Here is a 26,556-nt window from a genome sequence, read left to right as displayed (position 1 = left end):
TAGACTATTGATAAGTAAGAAAATTGAAACTGAAATCAAAAGAATTTTCCTAAGCAAAGACAAGAAAGGGATGGTTTCAATAGTCAGTTTTAACAAATCATTCAAATCTTTCCTGACGATTTATCTTTCCCACATTCTTCAAATAACTAAGAAAAGGGAATTCAACTAAACATATTTTATGGTATCAACATTGACCGACACACAAAATAGACATGTCATATCAAAAAGAAGTATCTGTAAATACCTCCTTTAAGAAAGGAGGTAAAATCTTTTACATTAGAAAAAAAGTTAAAAATAAAATTAAAAGAAAGAAATGGAATTACATTTTACACTCATGGATTAAAGAATTAATATTAGTTTCAGACTTCTGGGCCATACCAGTCTGTTCTCAGGACTTACTCCTTGGTGAGCTCAGCGAGCCATATCTGGTGCCAGGGATCAAATCTGGCTTGGCCACATGCACGCAAGTTTCCTGCCCACTGTGTTATCTCATCAACCCAGAATTAGCATTGTGAAAACTATACCCATTCCCAAAATAACATACAATTTTAATACATCTCCTATAAAATTCCAATGATCGTCATTAAAAGGTAGAATAAACATTATTGAAATATATTCTGAAACTTCAGATTATATATTAAAGCTATAGTAATCAAAGTATGGTGGTATTAAGGGGAAAAAAGACATAGAGATCTATGGAATAGAATGAAGTGGCCAGACATAAAATCCACACAGATATGAAGAGTTTATTTATAACAAAGGCCCAGAATGAATAATGTAAAGATTTTTCAATACACATGCAAAATATCTTTATGGTAGATCACTATCTTCCACCATGCACAAATGTTAATTCAACAACGGATTAACTGGGATATTACATCTGAAAACATTAAATTCACGGGGGAAATTACTGTAAGCAAAATATCCCTTATATTATAGGCTAAAGTGATGTCGTTGGGGATGTGACCCCAATGACAAGAGAAAATAAGTTCAAAAATAGTCAAATGGGTTTACATACATCAAACTAAAAAGCTCCTGCTAAGCTAAAGATCTCACTACAACAGTCCTTCTACTGAAAAATTGAAAATATTCACACATCTGACCATCTGACAAAGTGCTAGTACCAATATATATAATATATATATTATATATATGTATATATAAGGGGCTACAAAACTTAACAGCAACAAAATTAATCCGTATCCAACAACTCCATCAAATATTCAACAAACTTATCAAAAAATGGAGACATTAATAGTACAGAAGAAACTGAACTGCACCGTTGAAGACATGCTGGTATTTTGTTATCATATATTACCAGAGAGATGCAAATCAAGAAGACAACGAGATTCCATCTTCATACTTGAGAATAACCTATATCAAAAAGACGAGAAACAATTACCTGCAGAGCTTAGAGAAAAGGAACCTCACTCGCTTTTGGTGGAAATGTAAACTGGTTCATTTATTAAGGAAGAGGTTTTTTATATGACCCAGGAATTCCATTCCTAGAGACCCACTCAAAGAACACCAAACAAAAATATGAAAGCAAAAATATGAAAGGAAAAATAGCTTTCTATGTTCATCGCAGCTCTCTTGGTAATAGCATAGATTGTATTCTGACTATTCAAAAATATATAACCAGAGTTACACCAGAGTAATAATAAAAATGTCATAAATCGAGTCTTCCTGGGGAACCAAAAATAATTGTAAGGATATCATGTGTCTTAACGCACTTCATTCCCTCCCCCAAGAATCCTAAAATATTGTCACTCTTGTTATTCCTAGTTTATAAATGAAATGAAGGAGTGATACAGTTTTGATAAATGCCCATAGGCAGTATAGGAGTAAAGTCGACAGTCTGTGGTTTCTCGTCTACAGAATCTGCATCAGTGCTGAAGCATTAATGTAAATCAGTCGAGCTAGGTGATAACTTCAGTTTTAGTAAAATACTACCATCCCATAGAACTCTTTCTCTGTGCCATTTGCTCTTTTATAATATGGCATCTAATTGTAATCAAAGGCACCAAGAACTTAGTTTTAATTATTTTGATTCAAACAGGAAGAAGCTAAAAGACTGTCTTTCAAAAAAATAAAAGCCACACAGCTGGCAAAGAATATCCATTACTCTATCAGCAGTTTGCATCCTTTGGGATCGGGGCAAACTTCCTAGATTCAAGCAGAACTTTCCGTTTAATTTTCAAACAAAATCTGTGCACATTTGTTATCTCGGTTCCCCTTTCAAAATACCATGGTACCCTCCCAAAACCTCAGCGGACAAACAGGTGTGATATTTCATGAATGATACCTTATCCCTTCATTTATGAAGGCTAAAATCACATTATTTCTTCAAATAAAATGATCCAGGCGTTTCCTCCTTCTCTCAGGTGCATCTGCTGCCCTGACCCAGTGCCCCATGCCCGTGCCTGCACCCCAATCGGCCACTGGACTGACTTTATCCCAGCATCCTGTGGCCCAAAAGGGGGCAAAGACTCTAGTGGGCATGGCCTCCGCTGTAGGGGTCATGGCCTCCAGGGCAGCCGAGTTAATTTCCCCTTTCCTAGCACATTGGATTCATATCTCAATCCCCATTACCGAACTCTGTGGAGAAGTTCCTGGCTATCTCAAACATAATAAGCCAATAGACCACTAGTCTATTCTAGTTGCACCAAAATAACGGTGAACACACATCTATCAGAATTTTACCAAAATACTGATGAACAGGAGAAGCTATACAAGCCCAATATAAAAGAACACATACTGTGAACCTTCATTAGAGCCTCACATAAGTCACAGACAAATACCCGAGAGGAATGATGTACTCTAGATGGGGAAAACAGTGACCACCATCAACCTAGCTCACCCAAAACCCTTTCTCACAGGAAGAGTAAAGAACGCTAGTGAACTGGAAGGTCCCACCTCTATGCAACCACAATGACATGAAGAAACAGCACAAATACCCATCATGAGGAGAGGATAAAGAAAATAATCCAGAAGCCTCAATAGGGCTTACCCACAAATATGATCTCTCCAATAAAGAACTCAAAGATGAAATGCTAAGAATGTTCAATGAACTTAAAGAAACAGTGGAGCAGTCAGCGAAGAAAATACAGAAAGAAATGAGAGCAGAAATAGGAAAGCTACATTCAGAAATGTCACGAATAAAAAACTCATTGGGTGCCCTTAATAGTAAAATGGCTACAGCAGAAGACAAAATCAGTGAGCTTGAAGATGAGTTGCAGAAAGCTCACAGGCAACAACAAACAATGGGAAAAGGCCTCAAAAATAGCTCTAGGACGAATTAGAGACCTAGGGGGGATGATTCCAAGGGGAATATCATTAAAATCATTGAAGTACCAGAAGGACAGGGAGGCAACCCCAATGAAAAAGCCACAGTTAAAGAAATCATTGCTGAAAAGTTCCCAGAGCTGGATAATCCAGACATCCAGATCCTAGGAGCCCAAAGGGTACCTACCGGCTAGAAGAGACCCTAATAAAAAGACTCCAAGACATATCATAGTCAGAATGATGTATGCCATGGATAGGGACACACTACTGGAAGCAGCAAGGTCAAAAAGGAAATCACATACAAAGGAGCACCCCTTAGATTTACAGCAGATCTATCAGAGGAAACCCTCCAAGTCCAAAGACAATAATGGGACATGGTGAAAAAAACTCAATGAAATTAATGCTTCACCAAGAATACTTTATCCAGCTAATCTCTCGCTCAAACTTGAAGGAATGATGCACTGTTTTATGGATAAACAACAGCTCGGGAACTTCATTGACTCGAGACCAAATTTAAGAGAAGGACTACAGGGCTACTGAAAGATAAGAAAAACCCCTTCAAGTGCAAGAAACCCTTTTAGCAAGATGGCACAAAACCTCATGACAATGATCTTTCTCAATGTCAGTAGTCTAAATGCACCAATTAAGAGACACAGAGTGGCAAAATGGATTCAGAAACTGAACACAACTTTCTGCTGCCTACAAGAAACACATCTGAACAGTCAGAGTAAACACAGACTCAAAGTCAAAGGATGGAAAACAATCCTACAAGCAAACAACTCCCTCAAAAAAGCCAGGGTGGCCATACTAGTATAAGATAACTTAGATTTCAGGTTGAAAAAGACTAGAACGGACAGAGAAGGGATACTTACATATCCCTTTACATATCAAGAGATATGTAAAGCAGGAAGAAATCACTCTCCTAAACATATATGCATCCAATGAGGGACCAGCTAAATACTTAAAACAACAGATTTTAAGGAATACATTTGCTAGCAACACAATAATAGTTGAAGACTTGAACACCACCTTATCATCTCTAGATAAATCAACAAGATTAAAACTCAGCAAGGAAACAATAGCTTTGAAGGAAGGAATAGAAGAGAGAGTGCTAATAGATCTATACAGGTCTTTACATCCCATCCACATAAAAAAGAATACACATTCTTTTCCAGTGTGCGCAGGGAACATTTTCCAAAATAGACTAGTACTGGGCCACAAAGCATAGCTCAATAGAATCAGGAATAAAAAAATTGTATCAATTATCTTTTCAGACCATGATGCACTTAAGATAGAAGTTCATCATGCACAGATGCAGAGAACCAAATTAAACACCTGGAAATTAAACAAATCAAATTGAAAAGGAGTGGGTCAGGGAGGAAATCAAGGAAGAAATCAAAAGCTACCTAGAAACAAATGAGAACGAAGACACAAGCTACCAGAACCTGTGGGCCGCAGCTAAAGCCTTGTTAAAGGGAAAATTTATAGCTCTGCAAGCATTCCTCAGGAAGGAAGAAAGGGCCCACATAAATAACTTGACCTCATAGCTCAAGACCTTAGAAAAAGACCGACAAAAGGAGCCCAAACCAGGCAGAAGGAAGGAAATAATAAAATTTAGAGCAGAAATCAACAACATAGAAACCCATAAAACAATCCAAAAGATCAATGAAACCAAGATCTGGTTCTTTGGGAAAATAAATAAGATCAATAAACCACTAGTAAGACTCAGAAAGAAAGAGAGAGAGAACCCTAATAAACTGAATCACAAATGAAAAGGGGCACATCACAATAGAAACCAAAGAAATTCAAAAAATCATCAGAGACTACTTGAAAGTCTCTATGCCATGAAACAAGAGAATCTAGAAGGAATGGATAAATTCCTGGATTCCTATAACCTCCCAAGCCTGAGCCAAGATGATTTGGAATACCTGAATAGAACTATTGCTATTAAGAAAATGGAAACTGCAATCAGAAGTCTTCCCAGAAACAAAAGTCCAGGTCTAGATGGATTCACCAGTGAATTATTCTAAACATTCAAAGAGGTCTTATTGCCAGATCTTTTCAAGCTTTTCCAGGAAATTGAGGAAATATAAACACTCCCAGTTTCTATGAAGGCACATATCATCCTAATAACAAAAGCAAACAGAGACACCACAAAAATAGAAAATTACAGGCCGATATCTCTGATGAACATGACTGTGAAGATCCTCAACAAAATATTAGCAACTAGAATCCAACAACTCATCAAACAGTTCATATACTATGACCAAGTGGGATTCATGCCAAAGATGTAAGGATGATTTAACATTCAGAAGTCAATCAACATAATCCATCATAAAAACAAAAGATATAAAACCATATTATCAAATTAATAGATGCAGAGAAAGCATTTGACAAGATCCAGCACCCATTCATGATGAAAACTCTCATCAAAATGGGTATAGAAGGGACCTTCTTCAATATAGTCAAAGCCATTTGCCAGAAGGCTATAGCAAGAATTATCCTCAATGGGGAAAAACTAAGGGTCTTCCCTCTATGATCAGGGACAAGACAAGGAAGCCCACTGTCACCATTTCTGTTCAATATAGTACTGGAAGACTGGAAGTACTTGCAATAGTTTTTAGACAATAAAAAGATATTAAGGGCATCCAGATAAGAAAGGAAGAAATAAAGCTCTTACCACTCACAGATGATATGATACTATATCTAGAGAAACCCAAAGCCTTTACCAAGAAACTCCTAGAAACAATACACTTACTTGTATAGTAAAGTCGCATGCTATAAAATCAATACCCAAAAGTTCATGGCTTTCCTATACACAAATAATGAGAGAGAAGAAAGTGATATGATAAAAACAATCCCGTTCACAATCATGCCTTAGAAAATTAAGTACCTTGGAATCAGCCTAACTAAGGAGGAGAAGGACCAGTACAAAGAAAATCAGAAAACATTACTTCACAAAAAAAGAGGACATGAGTAAATGGAAACTTATCCCCTGCTCAAGGATTGGGAGAAATAACATCGCCAAAATGGCAATACTCCCCAACGCATTATACAGATTCAATGTGATACTTCTAAGGATACCCATGTCATTCTTCAAAGAAGTGGATCAAACACTCCTGATATTCATATGGAACAACAAACCACACGAAAACCTAAAGCAGGAGCTGGAGCAATAGCACAGAGGGTAGGGCTTTTGCCTTGCACGCGGCCGACCCGGGTTCAATTCCCAGCATCCCATATGGTCCCCTGAGCACTGCCAGGGGTGACTCCTGAGTGCAGAGCCAGGAGTAACCCCTGTGCATCGCCGGGTGTGACCCAAAAACAAAAACAAAAAAAAAAAAGAAAAGAAAACCTAAAGCAATCCTGGGGAAAAAGAAGATGGGAAGCATCACCTTCCCCAACCTCAAACTCTACTACAAAGTGGTAATAATTAAAACAGCACGGTACTGGAACAAAGGTAGAGTACTAGATCAATGGAACGGAGTGGAATATTCTTAGACACACCATCAAATATATGATCATCTAATCTTTGACAAGGGAGCAAGAAATATGAAGTCGAACAAGGAAAGACATTTTACAAATGGTGGTGGCAAAACTGGACAGCTACATGCAAAATAATGGGCTCGGACCTCTACTTAACACCATGCACAAAAGTCAGATTAAAATGGATTAAATACCTCAACATCAGACCACAAATCCATAAGGTACATTGAAGACAAGGTCGACAAAATCCTCCACAATATTTAAGCTAAAGATATCTTCAAATATGACACGCAACTGACCATCCAAATGGAAACAGAGATAAACAAATGGGACTATATTAATCTAAGAAGCTTCTGCACCGCAAAAGATACAGTGACCAGAATACAAAGACAATCTACAAAATGGGAAATGATATTCACCCAATACCCATCTGATAAGGGGTATATAAGGCACTGGTTGAACTCCACAAGAAGAAAACATCCAACCCCATCAGAAAATGGAGCGAAGAAATGTGTAAAATGTTACAAAGGTGTTCGTGCGTGAGGGGGTGATGATGTGTGTGGTGTGTTGTTTGAGAGTTCTCGGGGCGGCTCTCTCTCTCTCTCTCTCTCTCTCTCTCTCTTTCTCTCACTGCTCGCGTACGGTGCTCTCGAGCTGCTGTGTATGGACTGGATCAGGATGGCTCCTCCTTGTGCTCTGCTTCTGTGTGAAGCTGTGCTTCACTGTGCTCTATTCTGTCTTTCTATCACTGTCTCTGTCTCTATAGTCTCTCCTCTGGTGTCTTCTGACCTCTGTCTGTCTCTGTTTCTGTGTCTTCTCTCTTGCTTCTGTGTCTTCTCCTGTGTCTTCTCTGCTGCTTCTGTCTTGCATCTGCCTTTCTGTATTGCCTCTCTGCCCTTCTGTCCTGCTGCCTCTTCTTCTGTCTCTGCTGTCTCCTCTTCGGTCTCTCTGTCTCCATCTCTTCCCCCACAGTATTAGTTTATATAGCAATCACATAGGATGGTGACACAAAAGTGGGTTCACATTAATAAATCAACAAAGAGGGGTAAAACCACTCCTCCAGGAGATTAACAAAAATCTCATCTAAGGAGATTACTCCAGATTACTAGGAGATCCGCTCAAGGGTGGGGTCCAAACAAGGGTGTGTCAGGGTGTGTCCCTTTCTTCCTTCCTCAACTAGCAATCCACTTAAATAGTTGTAGTAAATCTACTTCAAATATTTCTAGCAATGTCATTCTGTATGAGCACAGTAAGAGATGTATCAAACTTAAAGTTTGGTTCTTTTGAGGACATATCATTATATATTCTAGACCACAGTCTTCAGGCCAGGTTAGTCTTCCTAAATCCAGCAGGGCCCTACCTAGTCTCTTCCTTACTTTTGGATCATAACAGCATTTGTCTATGACCATGTTCTCAACTTATAGTTGAGTATTGTGTCACTTTGGCCTGGCCCATTTCGATGCCAGGGTAGCTCACAGTTTACCCTGAGTCCCTTCTGTCCCTCGTTGGGACCCTGATTCTGGGGTACTAGGAACTAAGGGCAATTGAGTTGAGAAAGCAGATGCCCGGTAGTAAATATTATTGGAGTCAATAAGCTTCCATGTTACAAAGCATACTATCAACTTTCTTCCTTTTTCTATACAGAAAGGCCATTGCTTTAAGGTAAATTAAGTTCCCTGGGGCAAAGCTAAAAGGACAAACCCAATGTTATCCTACAGAAATGAACAGAAACTTTCTCAAGGGAAATATACAAATGGCCAAAAGGCACATGAGAAATGCTCTTCATCCCTAATCATCAGGGAGATGTAGATCAAAACAACTATGAGATACCACCTCACACCACACAGACTGGCACACATCCAAAAGAACAAAAGCAACCAGTGTTGGCATGGATGTGGGGACAAAGGGACACTCCTACACTGCTGGTGGGAATGCCAACTGTTTCAACCCTTTTGGAAAACAATATGGGCACTTTTCAAAAAATTCAAAAATTGAGCTCTCACTTGACCCAGCAATACCATTTCTGGGAATATATCCTGGAGAGGCAACAAAGTATAGTCTAAATGACATCTGCACTTGTATGTTCATCTCAGCACTGTTTACAATAGCCAGATTCTGGAAAAAACCCAAGTGCCCAAGAACAGACGACTGGTTAAAGAAACTTTGGTATATCTACACAATTTAATACTATGCAGCTATTAAAAAAGATGAAGTCATGAACTTTGAGTATAAGTGGATCAACATGGAAAGTATCATGTTAAGTGAAATGAGTCAGAAAGAGAGGGACAGACATAGAGAGATTGCACTCATCTGTGGAATATAAAGTAGCAGAATAGGAGACTAAAATGTAAAAATAGTAGAGATAAGGTCCAGGAGGTTTTCCCCATGGCTTGGAAGCCGGTCTCACATGCTGGGGGAACAGGCAGCTCAAATAGACAATGGGCCACTAAGTAAAGGGTGTTGGGAAGACCCACTCGGGTTGGGAGATTCGATCCAAAAGTAGACTATAGACCAAACATGACGGCCACTCAATACCTCTATTGCAAACCACAACACCCAAAAGGAGAGAGAGAACAAAAGCTAATGCCCTGCCACAGAGGAAGGTTTAAGTGTGTGTGTGGTGGATGGAATAGGGGTGGTGGGAGGGATCTTGGGATCATTGTTGGTGGAGAATGGGCACTAATGGAGGGATCAGTACTCAATCATTGTGTGACTGAAGCAGAAACATGAAAGTTATAAGTCTCTAACTGTACCTCACGGTGATTCACTAATAAAAAAAAGGAAATGGGCTGGAGCAATAGCACAGCAGGTAGGGTGGTTGCCCTGCACGTGGCCGACCCGAGTTAGATTCCGAGCACCGCCAGGAGTTATTCCTGAGTGCAGAGCCAGGAATAATCCCTGTGCATCACCAGGTGTCACCCAAAAAGCAAAAAAAAAAAAAGGAAATGATCTAGAATCCCAGTGCTGATATTTCTTTCTCTCAACGTCCCTGCAATTGGTTTTGCTGAGGCTGCAATGAGATTTAATGATCATTCCTCTATTGTGTCTCTGTCTAGAAAAGGAAATGATCGAATTTACCTGAATTTTACAATTCATATATATTATTAACTTAATGTTCTTTTTATTTGCCATACGAATACTTATGTTGTGAAAAAGATGCATGGTAAGTTACCAATTTATTCCATTCTGGCTTACTCGTTATTTCACAAACTGGTCCCTGAATGTGAAGGGTAGGGAAAGACCAAACAGAGAGGCAGAACATTCCTGATTGGTTGGTTGAGGTATTAATAAGTGAGGAAACTTACAACACTTTTGTTCAAAGACCGCAGAGAGGTAAATCTCCACAACTAACCAGCAAATCTTAAAATTGTATATATATAGAAATGAACTGGATCCAGTTACATAGGCCATCTAGAAGGTGTCAACATTGCATCAATCTCTCAAGGCTCCTTACTCAGCTTCGAGTGCAGGGAATGAAAGCAAAATGCCATCCTTCTGTGTCTCAGTGATAAAGGCCAAAGCCAGGACAAAGGAGAAATATGCAGAACAAGGTTAGGGAAACAAATGGAATGTATGGGGTGTCACAAGATCTGATAACCTGAAGTGTCAAGTAACATCAAGGCTAAAGGGAGTCTCAAATACAAGAGACCTAGGAGATCCGTCATGTCTAGGCTTAATGAGAAGATAAAACAATTTTTACCTCCTCAGTTATCAAGGTATAAAATAGAAGGGCAATCACAGCCACCTTGGGTATCCCACTTTGGGACCCCTGCCACTTGAAAGTATTCTTTTCATTTCCTAACAAATTCTGCTTCAGTTCTGGTAATTTCGGTTCATCTTTGGCAGCTAAAATTCAGCGATCAGACAAGAGCCTGTCCCTGGTGACAACAGATCAATAGGTTTACTGGAAATCAAGTTCATAACCTCTTACAACATCATTTTTTCTGCCATAAATCACTTGTATCACTTGTTATCTAGTTGATCTTTGATTTGCTCAAGCGGTGCCAGTAACATCTCCATTTCTCCCTGTGGCATGCTAGTGTAGCCCACTAGTATCTGTTTGCTCCAGGAACACGAAGAGCCTTAAACCATTCGTTCTGCCACAAATATCCTTTGTTATTCTATTAACAATATTTAATTTTGAAAATCATATACTATAGAAGATGATGTGACATTCAGAATGTTAGAGATATTAAAAGGATAGAATCTGGGAACCAGAGAATGATAGTATATGGACTAAGATGCTTGCCTTGTATGTGCTCCATCCAAGTTTGATCCTTGGCACCACATGGGCCTCCAAACGCAGCTAGAAGTGACCCCAGAGCAAATGACCAGGACATCCTTTGAAGACCACTGGGTGTGACCCACCGACCAGAGCACCACCACACCCACACCATAAAAATTGATGAAATCTGGAGGTATATTATTTGGTTTAAGAGTGCAGCTATATCATTCCTTAGACTGTGAAACCTTGGACACATTATTAATTTTCAGTTTCTTTATCTACAACCCTCAAAAATATCGAATACATTCAGATCCATGAGTGACACATAGTAAGTGCTCTGTAGGTATTAGCCTTTTGACTAGTCTTATTTACCTCTAAAGTACTTTTAACAAAGACGAATTAGCTTATACATAGGCCCTTTGTTTGGAAAGTACATATAAATTCTATATGACATTTCTACATTTCTATATGACATAGATAATATGAGATGCTGGTCTTGAAAACCCTCCTTCTGATAAATAAGTTGGCTGAGAGAAGGAAGAAACATGCATACAAAGAAGCATAAGACAGTGAAATAATTTAAGAGCCTAAATATCTGGAAAGTGATTCCCTGCGTTAGCGAGTGAAAAAAGAAAGGATTAGTTAAAAACAATTTTAAGGATGAGGGAGTATGCAGATGGAAATGTTTCATAGGGAGGGATTATGGACCCATTGTGATGATTCTTGAATAAGCAATGGAATTCAAAGACAAAGATATGTAAGCAGGTTCAGTTTTGTTTACCAGAGATCTACTGAGAATACCTCTGTTGTTCACCCAAGTTTCTTTACCATATAGTGCTGTTTGAGTCTTTGATGGGCCTCACCATTTAGTGAACTGAGATTTATAAGTGTATAAGGTCAGTGAGTTATGACTGTTGTATCTATCTCAGCTGTTTCAATATGCAGAGTGTATTCAGTAGAAATTTTGCATGGACACGCTATGTTTGGCATTTGGAGAATTAGAGTTGAGATCAAATAGTGTAACTCCCTGATTTAGGGGCTGGAATCAGTGATTAGGAGGACACCCACCCTAGGCCCCTGGTACAAATCGGGAGCTCAGCTGAAGAGAGAGGGTGAAGGTAGAGGGAGTTGGAGTGCCTGGAAGTGCACTGCTGGGGTTTTAGAATTAGAGCTGATATCACATGGTGCAATTATATGTTCTGGGGCTGGGGTCAATGAGTAGGAGACCTTCAGAATTCAGGGCACAGACTGCCCATCCATAGCCGGGCAAGAGGGAGAGTGTGGGGGCAGGAAAGAGCATGAAGGGTTCTCATTGAACTTAAAATTGAGCTGCCATATGACCTAACAATGACACTTTTAGGTATTTACTCCAGGATAAAAAACATTCATTCGGAGGACATCTGCTCACAATTATTCATTACAGCACTAAGTACAATAGCTAAGATTTGAGTCAACCTAGATGTCAGTACCAGATCAGTGGATAATAAAGATGTGGTATATATAGACAAAGGAATACTATGCAACTCTAAATAATGATGAAATCATGCAACATGCTGCCAACTGGATAAAATTGGAAGACAATATGTTAAATGAAAAAGCCAAAAGAAAAAAAAGATAAACACGTGATTATATGACTTATATGTGATATTAAAAGTAACTGAATAAAAATTGCAATAGTGTAAAGGGGGAGGATTTCCTAAATTACCCTTGGTCCCAGAGTATAGGCAAGAGAAGGAAAGAAATTGAGTGAAGGTGGGTACTGGGGAGAAGTGATAGATAAGAAGGAACAGTGCACAAGGTTCAAAGGGATTTAGATATATAAGTGATGTTAAGAAATGTTAAAGCTAAATATCCAAACCAGAGTCAACAACACTGAAATCATGAGACTCAAACTTTAACAACCAGACTTAAAAAGGTGCCTGTCAGGATGGCAGGCTGAGAGTGGGAGAGTAGGAGAAGGAACATGAATATACTAGCAGAGGGAACTTGACACTTGGGGCAGGATTGGTGCTTGGAAATTGCATGTCTAAAACCTGACTATTAATAATTTTGTAAATTAGGGTGTTTTAATAAAATTATTTAAAAATAATTTAATTTACCATCCCTTTATCAGCACCTATAATATGTTGACCTGACTTATCATTTATCAGTGATGATTCATAATCATAATCAGAGGAATAATCAATTGTCAGTCTTTAGATTATCACTATTGTTGACATTTTATTATTATTTTACTAGGTATGCTATTTCTACCACACAACCTCAGGGATTTCAAACCACCTATTTATCATATTGCTTTTAAAAGAAGCCCCATTATCAAATAATGACTGACAGAACATTCATCCAGCTAAATTGTTTCCTTTCACAAATAAGGAAACAAAGACCAGTGGAAACCAAGATGTTTGCTTCAAGTCACACATTCTGCTAGATGGTGGGTCATAAAGAGAATTCAAATGTTTGTCTTTTTACTCAGGCTCTTTCTGCAGTCCTCACCCAGTGGAGAAAGAATTGGTGCAAGCAACTCTCAAGGGCTGTTAGTATAAATCCATTGCATTACTTGTTGGTTCTTGCTGGTTGACCCTGGATGAAAAGGAAAGAGAAAAGCAATATTTTACTTACATATACAAAATTCAGAGCCATCAGATATGTGACTTTACAAGTTATTGTCTGATTGGAGATATTTGTGACAAACAGATCAGGAAAGAATTGCACAAAGGAGAAGTTAAAGATAAACATAAAGGATTGGGAGTGCCCAAACCGAATTGGATGTGTTTTAGGAGTACTGTGGTGGGTGTAAGTCAATTAACCTAAGCTCCCTGCAGGAGAAGAAAGGACAACCCAATGTTAAACCTAAAGTGCTTGAAACTGTAATACGACACTGTACCAAGATCTTAAGGTAAGATAGATCTCAAATATTTATGACATAAACAAAAATATCAACTTGAGTATGTGTCAGTCACTTGACAGTGTATGTGTATATCAAAGCATCATGCTGCATCCTTTAAATATATACAGCTTTGGTCAATTATATCTTAAAGACTTAAAAAGCTAGAGATTTGCAATTTCTCAAAGAAATAGTTGAATTTTTAGCCTAAATTATTCAGTATTTTTCAGGAGAAAAAGAGTAGTTAGTGTATGATAAATAGAGTTCCTTCCTCAAAAACAATATTTTAATGCTAATTCACATAATTTTAATTTTCCATGACCTCATTAATACCACAATAGAACAGGTAGAGAAGGAAAGCAAATAACTGGCAATATTTTTTAATTTTTCATCATGAGCAAAAATTGTCCACATAAAAACGATTAAAATTATCCCAAGGACCTTTTATTTTGTTTTGGAAAAATAGTTTTCAAAATGTACACATTTGCCTTTCAAAAGATTTATTATTTACACTTAAAAGTACTCCCCATTTCCTGTGTATATGCTAAACACAATATAAATGGCAGCGTAGCTGAATCAATCCTATTCTGTGAAAGAGTGCTCAACAAACTGCATAGAAAAATTAGAACTAATTCAAAACAAGAAGCAGTCAAAACAAAGACAAGATGTCACTCATTCTGAAGACAGCCAACAGTACTTGATGGAAAAGAATTTCCTATTTTTTTGGAAACTGTAGACATGTATAATGGCATGTATAAACACAATTGAAACTCTTCAGTGAATAGTGAAGATTTCTCAGTGAAAAATCAAGAAAGGAGTAAAAGCAATCAGCAGAGAACTCTTTTTCATTTTAAGTCAAGTATTCATTGGTTACAGTCAGTACCTGGGATGTTAAGACAAGTTCACCTTGAAGGATAAGGATGATCCTTTGAGATGGTCCTAATAACATAAGACTATCTGAAGGACACATTTACTGGCCCAGAACGTACAAAGAGAGTTTCTCAGTACAGCACTAGTTTGATGAGGAAGATTGATAAGCTAATTATAGCTACCTTCCACCTTTAAAATTTATCCATTATTTTTGTTACTCACAGCTCTTACTATACTTATCACAGCTGGCAATGAGAAAACATTATTTTCTCATTGTAAAAACATGTAAGAACATGGTACAAAAGTCAGAACATAGATTTCAAGTCATGCTTGCCTGATGAAATGTAAAATGTATTTGAACCTCTTTTTGCCTAATTTTCTTTACCTGTGAAATGGATCAACAGTGACTTCCTCAAGAAGTTGTTAAGGTAATTAATTTAGTTTTTACACATTGTTTGCATAAAATCATGGTTGGCACATAGTATTACTAGTCACCATAATATTTAATACAACTGCTGTTATCCAGACATTGACTCAAGAATTTTACCAGATTGCATTTTTTGTGCTTTGATATGTACTTATATGCTTACACAATCAAGAGATTTGCGGCATAGAATTCTATTCACTACTCATAACGTTGTAATAGACTTGATTACACTTCTAATAATTACCCTGTCTTAGAACAAACTGATTATTGTATTAGTCATCACATTAGCACTTAGTGTTATCTTGCTTAAAATAAAACTTGTGTAATCTGTATTTGAACTAAAATTTTCTTGATATCAGAGTCTGTTCATTCAACAACCTCCTTTCTGTTGACTTTATGCCACCTCTTGTGGCCTGAAAGTCTTGACCAAGGCATCCATAGCCAAACTCTAGAGTGAAATGTTCCTTTGCTCCTCAAGGCTTTTGTGAGAATAGACTCACCGGACTCTAGCCCATCAGAAGAATCTCACATTTATAATCTAGACAATTGTTACTGTAAACACCCAATTCATGTATCTAATTGCCCACTTGGATCTTTGCTTGGCTGCCTGTTTTTTTCTTGTGCTGATCATTCCCCATCCATCTGTTGTACCCTCAATCTTTTTTCTTTTTTAGAATATAGCAGTTATTACTCAGTTATTGCCTTCATTGCTCAGTCCACAAATCTTAAAGTCATTCCAATTCCTCTTTCTTATTTCACTACTATTCTGCACTTTAGTCAATGAGAAAATCTATTTTGCACATTAGGTATTTTTGCTCATTAGGTATTTCTTGAATTCACATACATCTCACTAATTTTACCACCTGTGTTAGAGTTACCAGGATCTCTTGTCAGGAAAACAAATTATTTTAACAAATTGTTTCTTAACTTGTGTTCACCTAAATAGCTTTCTAGTTACAGTATTTTCTTCTATAACTGATGGCCATCCTAGGTGTCTTATGAACATGAACATTTTCACAACAATCTTGTAAGCTATATCCTATATTCATTTACACTTTATCAGAAAGGGAAGAAGTGCTTTAAAAATGGGGTAACTTAAGCATGGAGAAACAGTATAATTTTAGGCATGGTGATTTGATGCTTCACCGATCTAGTCATTAATTATTATGGGTTTAAGCAAGAAAATAAAGCAACACATAAGAGATGTCTAAAGGCTTTCATTAAAATATTAACTACAGGTGCATTGACTACAATTGTCCTGGATTCCCAACTTCTCTCCTTTATTGTCTCAGAAACTTCATTTTGGAGTTGGTTATTGTAGTTTATCTTTCTTTCTTTTTTTTCTTCAGTTAATCTGGCTGTTTAATGTAAATCTCTAAGATTTCAGAATAAAGACAGCCTAAGAAGTCACAAACTAATAACAAAGTATTGGATAACTTGGGGACTTACTAGTTGGAGTGTGTAAATATTTTTAACATTTGTTTTAAATGTCTTCAAGATTTATTGTCAGCAAATATTTTAATTGAATCACCATAATATAGAGCATTATCAAATTGCTTATGATTGTCTTTCAGTCATACAATGTTCGAACACCCATCCCTTCACCAGTGAAATTTCCCAGCACCAGCGTCCCAAGTTTCCCTCCCAACCCTTCAATCCACCCCCCACTCCAGGATGCCTCTATGGAAGGCACCCGTCTCCTCTCTCTCTCATTTTTTAAAATATTTTACATTTTATTGGATCACCATGAGATATTTACAAGCTTTCATGTTTGGGTTACAATCTCACAATGATCAAACACCCATCCCTTCACCAGTGCACATTCCCCACCGGCAAACCCCAGAATATCATTCTTTACTTTATGAGACTCTACCCCCACCTTTGGTATTTGTTAAATAAAGCAATTTTACTTCTAGAAATCAGATAATAGAGCACCACAGAGAAAATTCTTGAAGTATACATATGGGCCGGTAGTGTTCAGAGTTCCAGATTTCCCATTGTAAAAACCAGACTTGTCTAGGGAGGTGAAAGCCAGGCAGTCTCTGAGTCTATGTGAATAAGTCAAAGGACTTGTGTAGACTAAGGTGGCCATTTCATGTGAACAGGTGTGTTTACATTAGGACTTTAAATATGGGCTGTTTTTCAAGAAAGATGGAGATAGGATAGTCACCTACATTGGCCCCTTCATCTTGCTCCATGTTCTGAGCACCATGTAGGAGAAAACTCCAGTTACTGCTCTATGAAAGTATTTCATGGACCAGGTGCAAAATTTCTAGTGGGTTGTTTTGCTACTTCTCTTCACTCCTGGTGGGGTTTGTGCACAATTACTCTCAGCATTTTACTGCCATCCCCTGGCCTGCCAGCCCATTTGGCTTAGGAGTAATACCTCTGGTTCCTTCTAACCTTCTTCCTTTATCATAGTACTTACAACACATTACAGAGATGATTTAATTCCTATCTCTTATTCTGTATTGTAAATGTTTAGACAGGGAGAATAAGTCTGTTATTTGAGAAAGAACTGGGTCTGTCTTTTTCAGTTCTGAATGTATAGCTCCCAGTATAGTATCTGCTACAAGTAGGACATCAATAAACCATTCTTAGTGTAACCAAATTCTTTCTGTTTTGAAACCATATTATTTAATCATCCAAAGGTGTACCTGGAAGCAACACAAATATTTATGGAAACCCTTACCAAAGTGACACAGGGAATTACATTATGTACCACCCAGAACTATGTTTTAAAAATCTTCACACATATGTCTCCCTTAAGAATCAATAATCACTGCATAACATTTCCTTAGCACTGTAGCACTGTTATCCCATTGTTCATCGATTTGCTTGAGCAGGCAATAGAAACCTCTTCATTGTGAGACTTGTTGTTACTGTTTTTGGCATATTGAATACGACACGAGTAGCTTTCCAGGCTCTGCCATGCAGGCGGGATACTCTCGGTAGCTTGCCAGGCTCTCTGAGAGGGACAGAGGAATCGAACTTGGGTTGACCTGTGTGCAAGGCAAATGCCCTACCCGCTGTGCTATCACTTCTTATAGCACTGGAAATATAAATAAGTCTCAGTCACACCAAATAGTTCTAAACTAAACAAAACATGAACAAAAGACATCTATCTATTTTTTTGTTCCTGTCTTCTTTTCCTTCTTTCAATTCTGAGGGCTACTCTTTCTGACAGGTAACTCCAGGTGTGTTTGACTATAAACAGTGCTAACCTTTATTTTGACCACAATTTAGCAGTTCAAACATATAATTCTCATTAGTTACAAGAAATGCTTAGAAAGTTTTATTGCTGGAGTACCAAATGATCCCTCCATCCATCCTTCTCACAATGTTAATGTAGGGGAGCTAAGAGGAGGTTCCTAGTTTTACAATAGTGTGAAAGATGTTGTTATAATAAATTTGACTTGGTTTAGGACCAGTCCTTTGGGATTATGGTTACATCTCAAGAGTCAACAAAAAACAAAAATATACAATTCATATATGAGTTTACTCACAAATTTTCACATGTTTGTCTGGAATAATGGGCCTCTCTTGAAGATTGCTTCATGATATGGTAGTTGTGTTTCCTGAAGGTGACAGGTCAGAAAGAGAGAGAGAGAGAGAGAGAGAGAGAGAGAGAGAGAGAGGTGATCTTTTTAAGAAGCACTGAGTATCTTCTAATAATTACCTTAGAAAAAAGATAGTGCATAAATTCTGTCACATTTGTTAGAAATGAATCAGCCAGTCCAGCCAAACTTGAGGAGGGTCTTAATATAAAAGTGAATAGTACAAAAATGATATCATTTGGAAGGATGTATATAGTTTAAACTTCACAAACAAAATCTTTACAAGACTTTTTTCAAAACTTATTCAAAACTAAAAAAAACTGGCTAGCAGTTACTTTGGAGAATGAAATAAAATCGTTCAATATAGCATCCTTGAAATTAAAATAAGCAATCTTTACCTGAAATCAAACTCATGCTTTGAGAGTTTTACAATATGCAATTTATAGCTGCTATTCTTACTTATAATTGTGTTATTTGCTTCTTAGATAGAGACCTTGAAAAGAAAATCTTTCCAATATTGTTACACTGGGAATATGAAGATAAGAGACCATTTCTGACTTGACATTTAGCTGTGAAAAAGCATTTCCCTCTTGAGACGTATTTCAAATTTCCTGTCCATGCAGGCTTCATTCAGGGCACTATTGGGGTGAAAGCCCACCGACGCTATAAAAATCCCATAAGGATTTTCCTGACACTTTGTTTGATTCTTATATCAGACAATAGAACAAAAGGCAACTTTGACCAAAAAGACGTGTACTCTCCTTTCTGCCAATGAACTTTACTCTTAAGAGTTACCGGATTAACACACTTTACAAAGACATTATCTTCTTTCAATGGGTAAAGCCACTAAATAATAATTGCCTAAAATCAGTTAATATTTAAGCAAACTATTTGGCTTCATAAAAATAGCTGTAGAGTACCAGAGAAAGAGTTAGGGGGTTAAGGTACTTAGTCCCCCACTTACTGCCAAGAGATCCCTGAGCACAAAGCCACAAGTAAGCCCTGAACAAAGGTGGTATGGCCCAAGGAACCTAAAACCAAACATGAAAGCAAAGATCCACACATAAAGGTAATTTGCAATATTTCCTTTATTTAGCCAAGCACTGGTGTTAGAATCTTTTTAAAGCAGATTTCTCACTAGATCACTACTATACTCCTACTTTTAAATGCCAAAGATTTCATAATATCAGCAAAATGAAGAGTGAACTCCTTAGCCTGTATGAGCTCTATCATGAACTATGCTTAATTTTTATGGCTTTCTTAGGCATTTCGCCCACCTCATCTGCTGTCTTCTTGCAGTTACAGCACAGGCTTTACTCTCTCTACTAGGTCTGTAAGGACTAGTTAACAGTAATTATGACTACTATTGAAATAGGAAGCCAGTTGCTATGGATCAGTCCCATTCTGGATGTTGTTGATTTTTACTTTCTTTTTTTTTTCCCTCGCCCATCCTACATTTATGATCTTCTACAAATTCATGGGCTTTTCTCATAAACAGGGAGTTAACAATTATCCATTATAAAATTCTGCCTTAGTTACTAAAATACTAAAATACAGAAACCCGAAACGGAGAGGCCGCTAAGTGTGGTCACTCGACCTCATACCTCTTCATCCTCAGCAATGGAAAATAAATTATCTAATGCTTCCTTTTCAGCAGGTCTGACTTTAGGGGAGAGACTCTCCAAACAATAATAGTGTGTTTTGTTGAAATATTGAATGCAATCAAAGTGAAAGTAAAGTGAAATTTATTAGTTACACAGGTGGGGGGGCTAGGGGCGTGGGGGGGTTAGGGGTGTGGGGGTGCTGGTGGAGCTATACTGGGATTCTTGGTGGTGGAATAATATGTGCACTGGTGAAGGGATGGGTATTCGAGCATTGTATAACTGAGATTTAAACCTGAAAACTCTGTAACTTTCCACATGGTGACTCAATAAAAAAATTAAAATTAAAAAAAAAAATTCTGCCTGAGATCTTGGCTCACAGGGAAACTGTGATAATGAGAATAAAGGAAGCAGATGGCCAGAACTACTCCAACAAGCCTGACCACCCCGTAGATTCCTTGCATTCTCTTTAATATGTGTCTATTCATAAGAAATGTAAAGAGCTTCTAAAATGCCCTACACAAAACTTTTTCCTTTAACTTAGTCCGATACTATATCCCTACCCACTGCGGGGAGTTCCCTTTCCTTTCTCTTCTACTTCTCAATAAACTTTCCTATCCTGGGTCTGAGCATCCTTAATTGCTCAACAGTTTCATTCTTAGAACCTGGGAACTGTGAACGCATAGAGAAGACCCATCACCACCAACTGAGCATCATCTGTACCTCCATCTTCCTATATAATTAAACCAATTTGCATCTGATTATTTAGAAAACAACCACATAAAAATTTTATCCCAGGAACCTGTCCATTTTTTAAATTATGACTGCACACAGAGGAACCCAGGTGTTCAGAACCCGGGGCTGAGATCTCCAAGCCTGCTCAGATCGGAACTGGATCTCCTCCACCCAGATTCCCATTTTCCAGTAGCTAGGCAGTCACACCCACAAACTGCAACCCTGCCCCCTCGCCATGTAATTCCATAAATGGCCAAAATCCAGAGACTATAAAACAAAGCTCCCAGAAGTACGCAGCCACATTCATGGCTATGCAACCTATTATAGCCTAATTCTCCCTCTCAGAGAACCTGGCAAGTTACCAAGAGTATCCTGCCCACACGGCAGAGCGTGGCAAGATCCCATGGTGTATTTGATATGCCAAAAACAATAACAATGATGGGTCTCATTCCCCTGACCCTGAAAGAGCCTCTAATACAGCACCGTTGGGAAGGACGAGTAAAAAGAGGCTGCTAAAATCTCAGGGCTAAGACAAATGGAGACGTTATTGGTGCATGCTGGAACAAATCGATGAACAATGGGATGACAGTGATAGAGTGACACAGTGACTACACACATAAGAACAAACAGATGAATATGATGCCAGTGGAGGCTTCCTGTGTGACTTATGTGAAGCAGGGAGGAGAGAGAGGCAGCCTGGAGAAGGAAATCTGCTGCTTTTTCACTATCATCTTTGGTACCCTGGGACCAGCCAGGAAAATCTAGGCATGATGAGAAACTACAATGAGTCCCTGTAAGGACAGACCTTATGTCTTACCATTTTCACCAGGCAGCTGTCAAGCCATATCTGAAATCCTCTCATTCTGCCTGGTATGGCAGATTATCCCTGCCTGTATAATATCCATGTGCCTAGGAATCCCGTGGCTCTCTCTTAACACCTGTGTTCCATGGTCTTGGGCCACTTCCCCACCCAAGATAACCAATGTCATGGGGGGACGAAGGAGGAAACGAGGGCTATGCTGGTTTGTAATCACTTCTCATTTATTCCATTCTCCTCACGCGCCTGTTCCAATATCTCTAAGCCCATCATTCACATCTCCTCCTGTCTCCCTTGCTCACCTCTCTGCACTCTGACTCCCCACCTTGGTCTCTCTCTAGTATCTCTCCAACTCCCAGCATTAGAGGTATCAAACACACACCCAGGTCTGGTAACACAATCAACGTATCAGAGCTTTTCCAGATTGCCTATAGTCAGGGGATCAGGCTCAAGGGCAAAATGTCACTTAGGGGTTTTCTTCTTTCCTCAGTCCAATAACTTAATTAACATCATAATTAGCATCTTAATTTTACTCCTTAATATTAGTTTCTCTGTATGCACACAGAACAAGTTACATTCAGCTTGAAAGGTGGCTCTCCTAGGGACATCTTGTTATAGATCTCAGACTATAGTGCTCAGGCCAGAATAATATTTCCTAACCCTAGCAGGGTTCTAATATAGTTATTACTTTTTGGATCATGACAGAATTTATCCATGACCATGCTCTTAACTTATAGTTAAGTATTATGGCTCTTTAGCCAGGCCCATTTTGATGCCAGGGTAGCTCACAGCTTGCCCTGGGTCGTCCAGTCCCTCATCAGGACCCTGCTTTTGGGGTGCTATTAAATAAGGGCAACTGAAGCTTAAGTTGAGAGAGGAGTGACTATCATTTGGAGTCAATTAACTCCCAAGTTACAAAAGCATAGCATTAACTGTCTTCTTGTGTCTATACAATAAGAACATTGCTCTGAATTAACTATGCAAAAGACTTAAGGAGAAGAGAAAATCAATATTTACAGGTCAACAGAGTCAGATTAGGAGACAAAAGTGATTGACTGATTGGAGAGGCAAGCACAAAGAAAGAGGGTACAAATGCATACAGATGAATAGGAGCACTGTTATGGGAGTAACCCAATAAAACTAAGCTCCCTGTATCAAGGCAGAAAGGACAAGCCATTGTTATCCTACACCTGCCACCTGATTTCTCTCTCTCAGGGAGCCATGGACTCAGGTTGGAGCAAGAAATTGCCTTTGCAGGAAAGGAAAGCTAGTCCTAGACTTTACAGGTCCTTGTCTTTCCATCAAAAATAAGAATTTTCAGGAGGACACAAGCAATGAAGTGAAACAGCTTTTATTTTTAAAAAAGAGGAAAGGGGAAAGGGAGGAAAGGAAGGAAGAGAGGTTTAAGATGCTGCATTCCTCTAAATCATACATTCCCAGAGCCCATCTTTCTTGCTGTCTGAAACAAGTGAAACAGAACAAATAATTCATACATTTCTGACTATACTAACTATACAAAGGTAATGACAAAGGTCACACTTTTAATATTTTCATGGGATAAGATTCTAGTGGTATTATCACATTTACCTGATCTATTTGTATCTATAACCTACTCAATACTTTGAGCACTTTGCTTATACACTTACCTCTTAGCCAGGAAATCACTAGAGATCATTTTAGATCTGACAAAATACAAAGTTCCCTGGATTTCTTTAAAATGCCAGTCTTGCAGGTTGACCAAAGATGGAAAATATATCAGTTTTAGAACATTTGCTCTTTTTTAACACATGCTGTCTCCTTCCCTATGTGCTCAAAGTTCAAAAGAAGCAGGAAGACCTATCAGTTCTATCTTCAAGCAACTTACTTATATTTCTTCTTGGCACCATCCGAATCACTATTATCTTTGTTTAAGCCAACTTCATCTCCATTTGTAATGCTACAAAGGTCTACTGATCTCTGTAACTAGTTTGTATCACTTATGTAGGAACCAAACTATCCTTTCAAAAGAGTCATTATCAACCCATTTTTTTATTCTAAGCTAGAGTTCCTTAAATATTTTCCATGCATGATTCTTTTTTGCTTAAGAAATTTTGATGTGCCTTTGGGCGCTGCTGCCGCTCGAGCATGATCGAAGAGCCCAAAAGAGCTTCTTTGGACACCAGCAGCCCACTGAAATACTTCCAGAATGTGAACTGAGACTTACGCCAGGCTGCGACGTGAAACTTATCACTTACAAGGGCGGGAACTGGGGGGGCGGGAGGGGGCGGGAGGTATACTGGGGTGGTTGGTAATGGAATATGGGCACTGGTGAAGGGAAGGGTGTTGAGTATTGTATAACTGACATAACCCTGAGAACTATGTAACCTTCCACATGGTGATTCAATAAAATAAAAAATTTAAAAAAAAAGAAATTTTGATGTGAGACTGAATGTGTAGTTATAGGAAATTGGTCTACAAGTGAAACTTCTATTAACAAATCAGAAAGAAATTTATTAAAACCAAACTTACAAAACTTTACATGACTCTAGCCCCATAATGCATTACAAGCTGCAGTCTAAGGAAACAAGTTCTCACATCATAACATTTAGGATAAACTTTCAGGTCGTGAATCTGACCTATAAACTCTCATATAATCTGATTTCCTATCTGACTTCATCTTCTATGTAATCTTTTATTCATTCTACTCCAGCAACTGTGGCTTTCTTACTGCTGTCCAAATATATAGTTTAAGTCTGCCTCAGTACCTTTGGACATGCTTTTTATTCAGAGACAGCACTTATCTGAGGTATTTGCGTACCTGTAAATGTTCATCATTCAGGTCTGCTCAGATGTCATTAATAGTGTTCCTAGCACATTAATTAAAATTAACATATTTCTATAACATATCAGATGCTCAAGAAGTATTATTAAATGGATTAATAAAAAAGCCAATGATAGAAAAATATTTATACAGTACACATCATTTTGTAAAAATTAATGTATTAATAAGGGATAGTTCGAAAAATTCTATTTCATTCCATACTCTTTCTTATATTAAGAAAACTGTTATTTAGGTAAGAATAACAAGAATATAATTGTTCATATGTATAAGGAATATACAGCCTAGAAGTTTACCATCCCATTCTTTTTGTCAACTAGCCAATAACCCTGTATTGCTGTTAATAGAACCTGTTTTTTTCCACACTCTCTAAAACTGGTAATTCCAGTTTTGTCATTGGAATCAAATGATTTCTTTTCATTGCAGATTATCTAATCCCTTGTTCTCTGTTACATTTACTAAATGTATTTTAGCTTTGTTCTACAACACTGTTACATTTTTTAAATAATAGAGAACATTTCCCAGACCCCCAAGCACATTGCCTATCATTTTTCCATAATCTCATCTCCTTTTCTGTACCCTCTATTGCCATGAAACTGGCTAACTCCTGAGTATGGGAACTTAAATTTTGTTTGTAAAATTAGCATATAAACCTCCAGATATTTGTAGTTAGAGAAACCTCCAATTTTGAGCTATTTCTTTAACATGTCTAAGAATGTCATTTTGTATCCCACAATGTTCTTTGTCCAGGCCTCATGATAGTTCCTTGATGTAAGTCATCTTCAGTCCCTTATGGTTCTGTCTCTCAAGTCTACCGCTGTCCTACCAGGGTGTCCTGGGGCTGTGACCCAGGCCTCTCAAGACCCACAGTCCCAAGGTCCTTTGTCTTTCATTTGTTCTCAAGCCACAGGAGTGAGAACTGTTGTTTTCCTGCTGTTTGTTCTAGGACTTGTAAGGGATCGAAAAGGAAGTTGTTTGACTTCTGCTTCCTGTTTTAGTGTCCTTATCACTGACTTTTAGTCATTTCCATTATTCCATTACTGATATGACAGGCTATCTTTCATGTTGGTGAGATTTACAGTGGTCAACTATCTTTACTAGGTTACCTGTGGCCTGCCTCTCCCCCCTCACCGTAATACCTCTATTCTATGCAGATATTTTTTATTCCAATTGCTTAACTATAAATGAAAGCTTCAGGTGTCAAAGAGATAATACCACAGGTAGCGTGTTTGTCTCGTCCAGAGTCGACCTGGGTTCGGTCCTTAGCACCCAGTATAGTCCCTTGAGTTCCCCTGAGTCCTGCCAGGAGTGATCCCTGAGTGTTGAACTGGGAGTATGCTTTAAGCACTGCTGGGTGTGTCCTTTGTCCAAAATAATAAATACGTTAAAACATCATTGTATAATCTGATAGAATTTCAAATTAGATGCAGGGACATTAACGTATATGTCCTTCCATACATACATATGCATGAATATATCTCAGAACTTACACCTGGCCCTGTGTTCAGGGATAATTCATGGAAACAAATTATCCGTATATGGTATATATAGTATATACTGTATGGTTCAGGCAATAGTATATGGTTTAAGGATCCAGCATGTGTTGGCTTCATACAAAGTAATTTTCTTTACCCACTGTGCTCTCCTTATCTCCCTCCCTCTTTCCCTCTCCTCTCCCCTCTCCCTCTCTCCCCCTCTCTCTGTCTCTGTCTCTTCTCCTCCTCCACCTCCTCCTCTCTCTCTGTTGTATGATTATTTTTATAGGATCCATACCTAGCAGTGCTTAGCAGACCAAGAGTTACTCCATAATGTGTTCAGTGGCCATGATGTGTCAGGGATTGAATTCAGAAA

The sequence above is a fragment of the Sorex araneus genome, chromosome X, assembly GCF_027595985.1.
Source record: "Sorex araneus isolate mSorAra2 chromosome X, mSorAra2.pri, whole genome shotgun sequence".
Lineage (NCBI taxonomy): Eukaryota > Metazoa > Chordata > Mammalia > Eulipotyphla > Soricidae > Sorex > Sorex araneus.
This window is presented reverse-complemented; position numbering follows the sequence as displayed.